Below are 6069 nucleotides of genomic sequence, written 5' to 3' on the forward strand. Positions count from 1 at the left end.
ACCAGGACAACAATAAACTGGTACAAAATCTAGAAATAACCATCTGATGCAATATAGCACTAGTTTCACTTTAGCATATGTGCCTAATTATGCAGGTATGCAGGATGACTTCAAGAAAAAATGGAACTGCAGGGGAATGGAGGATGGAGAGGGACAAGGAGGTGCTACTTTCAGGAAGGCATTGACGGTTCCAAAGATGGCGTCGAAGTGTTCCACAGGCTGGGCGTAGAGGGGAGGGTCGCTGGTGGAAGAAGTGGCATTCGTGCACCCTACACAAGAGACAGGATGAGTTACATTACAGCTTATGACCAAAGAAGTTACAAGAATATGAGATTGTGTCTGCAAGATAGATGTACAGAGTCATGAATCAACATTGTCAAAGCAATTTTTACTTTCATCATCTATCCAATGTGAAAAGATACACCTTGCAAGTGATCAAGGTTGGTACCTCAGGAAAGCTCCACAAGATGCCCCATGTAAGAAACAATCTTGATCCTATTTGCGGAAGAGTGGCAGAGACCGGAGACCTCACCAACCCTACAAGCCCATGAAGAATCTGCACCACCACCACCAGCAGCAGCATCAGCATCAGCGCCAGGGCCAGGCAAACACAAGATTGTCAGTACCTCTCAAACTCAGACAAGACTCAGAAAGAACCAGGACACCATAGTAAATTCAGAACAAAATTGTAATAAGGACAGAAATAACAATGGAGTCGAATCATCATCGCGGTGTTTTCACAAGTCCCTTTTAGCGGTTCTCTGTTGGTTTGCGGTTCTACATTCAGACTGTGTTTAGCTTCAACTCCATTTTGTGTCGGCCTTAACTCAGTACACAGCAGTAATCCTACTTGATCAATATGTCCAACCCCCACTTTAAAAAGAAGCTAAATGTGACTACATAGTTTGACCAAAATTTATGTTTTCAGCAAGAAGAATTCTGAAGCTAAGAGTCGAAGAGGTGGGAGAGGGGGGAGAAGAGAAGAGAAGAGAAGCGGACCTCCATGACGGCGGCGGTCTACGCGAGCTGCAGCGGGCGCTCGACGGCGGCGTAGATGCCCTCATGGCCGCCCCCCAGCAGCGCCGTCACCACGTAGTACAGCACCTCCGCCCTGCCAACCAAAGAGATCCGAACTGGTCAGACGAAGCAAGAAACCAGAGATCCATCCATCCATCCAAGGAAAGGAGAGCGGGCATGGGAAGGGGCGCACCATCCATAGAAGACGACCCAGTTGTAGACGGAGAGGTAGAGCCGCCGCACCGCCGACCCGACGCCGGCCATTCTAGACTAGAAGACGTCGCAAATATCCATCAAAATTGCATCAAAATATCACCTAACTAATCCATCAAAACTGCATTCAAATAACATTGCAGACTAGTGTAATGTACAGATGCTAACTGACGAACATGTGAATGTACAGAAGATGGGTGGAGGGAGGCGGGGAGGGGAATAGAGAACAAATTGGCCCGGTCGTCGCTGGAGGGGCTGAGCACCTTGCGTCCAGGTCAAGTTTCCGCGTGCTTCTCCTCGCCGAGCACCTTGCCGCCGGAGGAGCTGAACCTGGTGCAGAGAACACTGCCGGTCAGACAGAGAGAGAGAGAGAGAGACGTGCCTACCAGCGGAGGGACGGTGGGGCAGCAGAGATGGCCCGACGACGGCCGGTGGGAGGGCCTGCTCGGGAGATCTCAGGCTCGGCGGGGGTGGGGTCCGTGGAGAACGACGACGAGGACGCCGCAGAGATTCTCTGGCTGCCGCGGACGACGACGAGGACGCTGTGGAGATCCCCTAGCCGCCGCGGACGGTGATATGTCTCCAACGTATCTATAATTTTTTAGGTTCCATGCTATTATATTATCTATTATAGATATTTAAGGATCTACTATACACTTTTATATCATTTTTGGAACTAACCTATTAACAGGAGGCCCAGCTTGAATTGCAAGTCTCTTCGAATTATCAGATGATGAAAGATCCAAAGGGCACACTCTGAAATGTGACTAAATTTACATGCATCTTTCGCTTGATGGTAGTTTACTTGAAACTTGTCAAACTAATGTGTTTTTTTAATCTTTTCTGGAAGTTGAGAAGTTGGTCCTAAAGCTAGAGAGCTATTTTGGTAACTCTATTTATAAAATTTAAATAAGTGATTTTATAATTTCATGAAACTGGTACGTCTTGCACTCTTCAATTTTTAATGTAAGTACTATATGTAATATTGTACTCCATCTGGTTCATATCAATTGATGTTGGTAACTTCGTACTAAACCAGCGTCAATTAATATGGATCGGTACTTTTGAAATTAATATGGCTCGGAGTGAGTATCATATCTCTATTTGTTACAATGACTTTACCCAATCCTCACAACGAGCTAACAAGTGAATCCATTGGCCAAATTTTCTGGCTCCGCCCCTGTTTGACTGATGACTCAATGCACAAGTCTTTGTCGATTCTTTCTTTCTGAAATGCCCTCTAATCCTCTGTCATGGAACATCTAGTCATTCTTGTCGGCATTCATCTGAAAAAAAGGCATTCATCTGAGAATTGAAGGGCCAAGTGGCCAAGCGTGCGGACCCACTTCCGAGCCCGAGTACGTACATGCGGTCGGACGGTCGGTCAAAAAGGAAGTCAAGCCTCAAGTATGTAAAACGCATGCAAGAGCTCGTGCTGATTAAGGGCATCTACAGCCGGACGCCTTAAACCATCTCTCATATGCCCGTGGACGCGCCGATCAGTGACCGAACAGGAGGAAGGAAGAAAAACGTGCCCCAACCGGATTCCTCATATCATCCCTATACGCTCAGGCTGTCAGCAAACCCTCATATCCATCTCAAATATGCAGAGGATATTACGGCTCGTGGACGCGCCCGAGCATTCCGCCACGTAGGACGCGGCCTCACCTCGGACCACATTTTCTCTTTCTTTATTCATTCTTTTATTTCTCTCTTTTCATCTTCATCAATCACGTGCAAATGATTGGACATATGAAAAGAAAAATAAGAAATGTGGCTGCGCGGACGGATAAACAGAGGCTCAAAACGGACACGCCCAATTACTGATGGACACGTCCGCGGGCATTTAAGAGGTTATATTTGTTGCGTCCGGCTGTAGATGCTCTAATTCAAAGGATGGAAGTTGGCACCTGGAGGCGGCTTAGCTGACGCGGTCACGGAGGCCCTGACCACACATCCACATGGCTGAATATATTTTTTGCGGGTCACACCTAATGGCTGATGCAACAACTAAGTACCTCTGATCACAGCAAGAAGCATAAACAATGGAAATGGTGTCTCTAAATCTGTCCAAGGGAACATTCAGAAGGGCCCCGCGTCGCCCTCCCCATGGAGACTCAGGCGGCGGCGCGTCACGCCGCCACAGTGGCATCCTCCACCCCTCTCCTCTTCCCCTCCCCTCACCGCCACCCGATAGTCTGCGAGCGGGCCAGGGCTCATGTGGCGATGGCGGTCCGACGCTCCTCCGCGCGGGCCGTTGGTCCTCTGGGGCGGTGGGAGGTCGGCGGTGCCCGTGGTAGGGAGGTGGTGTGCCTCGTGCTCCGGCCATCAATGGTACGCACATTGCACATCGCCTCCCAGTCCGACGGGTTGGCCGCGACCTACGGTACCTCCATGGCACGTGTTGCAGGCGGTCAGTCCCTGGCCATGAGGGCGGCGTCGGGTTGCGGTGGAGTCATCTGCCTTGGCTTTGACGGCCGACCGAGCATGGGCGTGTGCTCTCATTGGTGGCGAATATGACGGTCTCTGCTCTTTCTGGCGAGCCGGACCACGGAATGGGTGTGGTGCTATCCATGAGGTGTGCGGTGGACCCGGCGTGAAGCAGGTGTGAATCTCGCTCACGCCTATATCGAGCTTTGCTCGCTATCCCGATCTGGAGGCTTCGCATGGCACACTAGCCTGTGTTCGTGGGCAGGCCGCGACTACTCCATCTGCTATGTTGGTTTGGCTCTAGGTGGACTAGCAGGTTACAGGTTTTGGGCCGCGACACTGCCAGTGTAAAGCATGGCTCCAACTTTGGTCGAAGCCAATGACGACGGTACCTGTGGACAACGTATCCGTGTTGAAGGCGTCATGTTGCGGTGCTCATCTTCCCCCTTGATTGATCCGGAGGAAACTTGGATCCCGGGTTTCTCGAATCAGGCAATGGTGGTGCTCAAACGTCACATTCCCACTTGGGGATTCATCTTTGAGCTGGCCATGGCTAGGGGTGACCGGTGGCTCGATGTGGTTCCGTTGGTGGTTCGTGTGGGTGATGGCAGTAGGAAGGTGGTGCTCTGTCTACGTGATCTTGGCTCAGCCATGACCTGAATTGGGTTTGATATTTTCATCCGATGACGGCTTAGCGAGGCATGATTGTCGGTGCTAAAACCGGTAGATCTCGAGTAGGGGGTCCCAAGCTTGGTGATTTGATCTAGATGGTAATAGGAAGAGTAGGGACACAATGTTTTACCCAGGTTCGGACCCTCTTGATAAGGTAAAACCATATGGCCTGCTTCTTATATGTTGATTGTGATGGGGCACAATGTACAATGTGATCTACCTCGAGATGGTATGAAGATGTTCTGAGCTGTAGACTTGCGAATGCGTGTATGCATGTCTCTACAGACTAAACCCCACGGCTTATATAGGCACCGGGGGGTATCTAGGATTTATAAATGGTTGGTTGTGATCTAGGGATAGGCACGCCGATCCTTCAGATACATCATGAAGTGTATGCCAAGTCTTCGGGAGATCTTCATTTGGATGACGGTGAGGTTATCAACCCAGCCAGGACCAATTCAACTACTGGTGGGTCGTCGGCCAGGCACATGAGGGATGGGCCAACGTGATACGCACCCCCTAATCCGGGACAACGTCAATGATCCTCTACTAGATCCCCTTGTTCCCACTTCTCCCTTTTAGGTGTATGATTGAGTTGTTCAAGGCGCTTAACCTTGCTTGGTCAGATGAAGATGTAAGCTGACATCCTCCTTCGTTTTGGTTGCGCTGATGAGTTTGTGGTGGTGGTGCGGCCGGTTCGGGGTTGATGGTGGTTTGAGCCCTTCTTCGACAGTTGTTCGTCTCATGTTCATGCTCCTGCTCTCCTTGGTGTGTCTCTGCTAGGCGGTGCCAAAGGACTACGTCGGTGGCACGCGGATGCCATGGTGTCGTCTCACCCTCACGTGACCTTTCGAATGCGCCCCGCGGCACATGTGGTGTCGCGGTGTTGTGCAGTCTCGGATGCACAGGGCCTATCGATTGCGTCGACGGTGCAATGTCGTGGTTTTTCTGCTACGCACTACCCTTTGACTTTGCATGTGGCACACGCGCCGAGGCGTCATCTTGGCTTCACATGACCTTTCGAATGTACCCCGCAACAAAGGTGGTGTCGCGGCGTTCTGCAGTCTCAGATGCAATGAGCCTTTCGATTGCGTCGATGTTGAAGTGTCATGGTTTGATCTCGGCCGGCCAATGCCGTTCGATCTCACTGGTGGTGCTTTGTGTTGTGTCGGGTTGTGTTTCCCCTCTTTATTTCTCCACTGTTTTATATGTTTTGGTGTGTGTCGTTTTTTCTTTGTCTCTTCCCCTCTCTCGCCCCTGTATTTCTAAATACTTGAACCTATCTTGCAAGGCAAATGAATATAATTCAGGTGGGGGAGCCCCCCCACCCCCCCCCCCCCAATTTAAAAAAAAACAGATGTTGCCCTGCACACCCGGCGTTGCATTTGGCGGAGCTGCGTGTTTCCTTGGAGTCCGATGCGATCTACATTTGACGTTCCGCTGGGGGCTCAGGCTGATGCAGGGTGTGCCGATGCTAGGATGACTCAAGTTGAGGCTCCTCCACTCTCGGTGGAGGAGTTTCCTAGTATATTCACTCGACCATTGTTGTCTCCCCCTGCTTGGGACCCCGACACCATTGCATGTGGTGGCTGATGATGCCTATCAATCTGGACGGTGAAGTGGGCGTCTTGAAAAGAAGAATGGTTTCTGCAATATCCCGACAGCGAAGCGAGAAGAATTCAGATTGATGGTCTTTGAAGAGTTGCCGGAGATGAACAAAGACGAGTTTGCAGAGAA

The sequence above is a fragment of the Aegilops tauschii genome, chromosome 5 (assembly GCF_002575655.3).
Source record: "Aegilops tauschii subsp. strangulata cultivar AL8/78 chromosome 5, Aet v6.0, whole genome shotgun sequence".
In the NCBI taxonomy this organism is placed as follows: domain Eukaryota; kingdom Viridiplantae; phylum Streptophyta; class Magnoliopsida; order Poales; family Poaceae; genus Aegilops; species Aegilops tauschii.